Genomic DNA, 5,244 nt, shown 5'->3' with positions numbered 1-5,244 from the left:
TGTAGGATTCAAGAGAGGACGAAGTGGAAACGGGTGCAGAATTTACATTTCAAAAATGAATAATAGAAACAATGGCATAAAATCAACAAACTGTGAGGGCGCCATATACATCACGGCTACACAAGTATACCCCAATTTTAGAGCATATTAGAAGAAGTGGAAAACTGGTGCAGAATTTTCATTTTCTTTAATTTGAAATTTAAAAAAAGGGTATTTCGCTATTACTTTCAAAAGTAACTCACAACTAAGATATTCTAGAAACTATACTACATGTGGTCGTTTTCTTTCTCTCCCTCGTGTCTCTCTCTCTCTCTAGCTCTCTCTCTCTCCCCCCACCATGCATGAGAGAGAGAGAGAGAGAGAGAGAGAGAGAGAGAGAGAGAGAGAGAGAGAGAGAGAGAGAGAGAGAGAGAGAGAGAGAGAGAGAGAGAGAGAGAGAGAGAGAGAGAGATAACGTAGAAATCGACCACAAGTATGTTTCTAGACCACAACGAAAAAGGCACATCATTTAGATTTCACACTCAAAATAGATGCGGGTGTATTCTTACTTATTCCAATAGCTAGAAACGTTCATTGTATGTAAATAGGGTGACTAGCTTTGCCAAAAGAAATCACCAAACCCTTGTGCGATAAAACATATCAGTATTAGAACAGGTACACAATGTAAAAAAAATGACATTTATATAGTTACTGTAGGATTAGTACTGATGAGATAGCGATGACTCGAGGCCGAGTACGCATGATATCCGAAATTATAAAAAGGGCCATTTCGTGTTTTGCTAAGTTTCCGAACAATTTATCGCCACAGTTTGACAGATTGAAGTTGTGGACCTGCTACCCCAGTGTTCCTCATTATAAATTAGTATAATGAAATATTCTTGACGTCACCAGTGGTTTGTTTATTTCGATGAATTTAACATGTTTGGGGTTGGGTGCCTCCTTGAGTATCTAAGGTTTAATGTAATGTTCAATTTATTTATGTGTAATATTGGTCAAGCTGTGTGTTTTTAGTCATTTGACAAAGATGAAAAGGAACGATCTGATCAATGAGAGAAGTTCAACTGAAATTATCAATATCATGCTACAACAGAGCGCCACCATCGACAGGACTCACCACAGTCGTAGAACTGTACATGTGTATGTTGACAAAAATAGACTTGTGCTCATCGGTTTTGTGGTTTTACAACGTATTGTGGTCACGAAGATGCGTTAAAAATTGATCAAGGGCAACGGATACCATGCGGGGAATAATATTCAGGGAATTTTCTGCAATTATTCGTGCGAAAACCCGACGACAAAACGGCAACGCATATCATCAAAATATGTTTGCAATGCATTCAAATTGCCCGACGCCTTTAACATCATGCAGAACGTAAATTTTATTTAGTTCTTTAACTAAACTTCCATGTATGGTCAATAAACTTCCATATATGGTCAATAAACTTCCATATAAAGGCACGACATGCATGATTGAAATAATTGTCCTGAAAAGATTTGGGATTCGCGAGTGCGCCCCTTGGTGATGGAAGTACTCTATTTAACAACTTACATTATTTGTCTATCCATGCAAGACGTTCACTTGCTCCGGCAAAGAAAGTAAATCATTTTTTTCTGCCATTCATCATTTCATTTTATTTGCAATGTATAGTTTACTATTTCAATGTCTAAAATTATAATTGGTGAAATTTATACAGATTTTAACTGATTTTTATATCAAAACTGTCCAGGGTAAATATCGAAATATATACACAAATCCGTCAAATTGTATACAGTAATAATATTCAATTTGTGTGATTATGATGTAACTAAAATAAGTCGCACTGACAGTGACGTAGTTGTAGATTTTCAGAGATTTCCAGTGACGCTATTAATATAGCCATGGCAACGGAATTTTGAAAGTTGAACCTCCGCATATACAATATAATTACATGTATATTGCTGTAGTGTAAAATTATTGTTTAAATCTGGAGAACAAAATTTATCTTGTTTTGATATTTTTCTTGATAACTGAGCAAAAATATTAATTACAACAGTGTAACTTTCTTTCCGTATATATGTATTTACAGTATCTTTGAATGTCCGTCCTGATACTTATTAGTTATAATTGACTTTGAAAACTTACATTAGTAAATTTCAACCATATTTCATGTACAGATTTGTTAGATTGTTTGTTAATTATTTATTCTTGAAAATGTTGGAGATGTATATTGTATGTATGTATGTAAGTTGGTTGATTCGTCAATGCACATGCTGTATCTATATGCTTAATATATAGAATATGAATTTTTCCATCGATTTATGTATTCCGTGTATTAAATGTAAATAAAATGAACTCTAAAAACATGCGCCTTGTGCCTTCCTGTAATTTTCAAATGATACATTATTTTAAAATGTATATAAAATTAGGATCGGATATTAGGACATTTATTGACGCTGAAGTGAACGCTACGCCAGCCTGAAACAGACGAGGGTAAATATAAGGTCAACTGTAGATGGCAGTATACATGGCCAAAAGTCGATTTCTTCACAAAGGTCAAAAAAGGCGAAATTGGGTCCGTTTGGACTGCAAAAACGCATTATTACGTAATAGTTGAAAAATGCCGCTTTTTACTGTTTTACCAAGAATAACATGTCCACGGCCAAACCAAATCATCTCTTTTGCGTTTCATAATATCAAACACGTTATTGAGAGTGGTTTTTGAAAAATTAAAATAAATATTTCTGTAAAAATTAATAGAAAAATTAATGAAAAATGACATACTTTCGATATAAACTTAAATTCAATATTTCTTACAACTCGCAACTTTAATTTATGCATGTATAATGATAGGTCAACTCTAGATGGCAGTATACATCGCCAAAAGTCGATTTCTTCACAAAGGTCAAAAAACGCGAAATTGGGGCCGTTTGGACTGCAAAAACGCATTATTACGTAAGAGTTGAAAAATGCCGCTTTTTCCTGTTTTACCAAGAATAACGTGTCCACGGCCAAACCAAATCATCTCTTTTACGTTTCATAATATCAAACACGTTATTGAGAGTGGTTTTTGAAAAATTAAAATAAATATTTCTGTAAAAATTAATAGAAAAATTAATGAAAAATGACATACTTTCGATATAAACTTTAAATTCAATATTTCTTACAACTCGCAACTTTAATTTATGCATTTATAATGATAGGTCAACTGTAGATGGCAGTATACATCGCCAAAAGTCGATTTCTTCACAAAGGTCAAAAAAGGCGAAATTGGGTCCGTTTGGACTGCAAAAACGCATTATTACGTAAGAGTTGAAAAATGCCGCTTTTTCCTGTTTTACCAAGAATAACGTGTCCACGGCCAAACCAAATCATCTCTTTTACGTTTCATAATATCAAACACGTTATTGAGAGTGGTTTTTGAAAAATTAAAATAAATATTTCTGAAAATATTAATAGAAAAATTAATGAAAAATGACATACTTTCGATATAAACTTAAATTCAATATTTCTTACAACTCGCAACTTTAATTTATGCATGTATAATGATAGGTCAACTCTAGATGGCAGTATACATCGCCAAAAGTCGATTTCTTCACAAAGGTCAAAAAAGGCGAAATTGGGTCCGTTTGGACTGCAAAAACGCATTATTACGTAAGAGTTGAAAAATGCCGCTTTTTCCTGTTTTACCAAGAATAACGTGTCCACGGCCAAACCAAATCATCTCTTTTACGTTTCATAATATCAAACACGTTATTGAGAGTGATTTTTGAAAAATTAAAATAAATATTTCTGAAAATATTAATTGAAAAATTAATGAAAAATGACATACTTTCGATATAAACTTAAATTCAATATTTCTTACAACTCGCAACTTTAATTTATGCATGTATAATGATAGGTCAACTCTAGATGGCAGTATACATCGCCAAAAGTCGATTTCTTCACAAAGGTCAAAAAAGGCGAAATTGGGTCCGTTTGGACTGCAAAAACGCATTATTACGTAAGAGTTGAAAAATGCCACTTTTTCCTGTTTTACCAAGAATAACGTGTCCACGGCCAAACCAAATCATCTCTTTTACGTTTCATAATATCAAACACGTTATTGAGAGTGGTTTTTGAAAAATTAAAATAAATATTTCTGAAAATATTAATAGAAAAATTAATGAAAAATGACATACTTTCGATATAAACTTAAATTCAATATTTCTTACAACTCGCAACTTTAATTTATGCATGTATAATGATAGGTCAACTCTAGATGGCAGTATACATCGCCAAAAGTCGATTTCTTCACAAAGGTCAAAAAACGCGAAATTGGGGCCGTTTGGACTGCAAAAACGCATTATTACGTAAGAGTTGAAAAATGCCACTTTTTCCTGTTTTACCAAGAATAACGTGTCCACGGCCAAACCAAATCATCTCTTTTACGTTTCATAATATCAAACACGTTATTGAGAGTGGTTTTTGAAAAATTAAAATAAATATTTCTGAAAATATTAATAGAAAAATTAATGAAAAATGACATACTTTCGATATAAACTTAAATTCAATATTTCTTACAACTCGCAACTTTAATTTATGCATGTATAATGATAGGTCAACTCTAGATGGCAGTATACATCGCCAAAAGTCGATTTCTTCACAAAGGTCAAAAAACGCGAAATTGGGGCCGTTTGGACTGCAAAAACGCATTATTACGTAAGAGTTGAAAAATGCCTCTTTTTCCTGTTTTACCAAGAATAACGTGTCCACGGCCAAACCAAATCATCTCTTTTACGTTTCATAATATCAAACACGTTATTGAGAGTGGTTTTTGAAAAATTAAAATAAATATTTCTGTAAAAATTAATAGAAAAATTAATGAAAAATGACATACTTTCGATATAAACTTTAAATTCAATATTTCTTACAACTCGCAACTTTAATTTATGCATTTATAATGATAGGTCAACTGTAGATGGCAGTATACATCGCCAAAAGTCGATTTCTTCACAAAGGTCAAAAAACGCGAAATTGGGGCCGTTTGGACTGCAAAAACGCATTATTACGTAAGAGTTGAAAAATGCCACTTTTTCCTGTTTTACCAATAATAACATGTCCACGGCCAAACCAAATCATCTCTTTTACGTTTCATAATATCAAACACGTTATTGAGAGTGGTTTTTGAAAAATCAAAATAAATATTTCTGTAAAAATTAATAGAAAAATTAATGAAAAATGACATACTTTCGATATAAACTTTAAATTCAATATTTCTTACAACT

The sequence above is a fragment of the Glandiceps talaboti genome, chromosome 18 (assembly GCF_964340395.1).
Source record: "Glandiceps talaboti chromosome 18, keGlaTala1.1, whole genome shotgun sequence".
Lineage (NCBI taxonomy): Eukaryota > Metazoa > Hemichordata > Enteropneusta > Spengelidae > Glandiceps > Glandiceps talaboti.
This window is presented reverse-complemented; position numbering follows the sequence as displayed.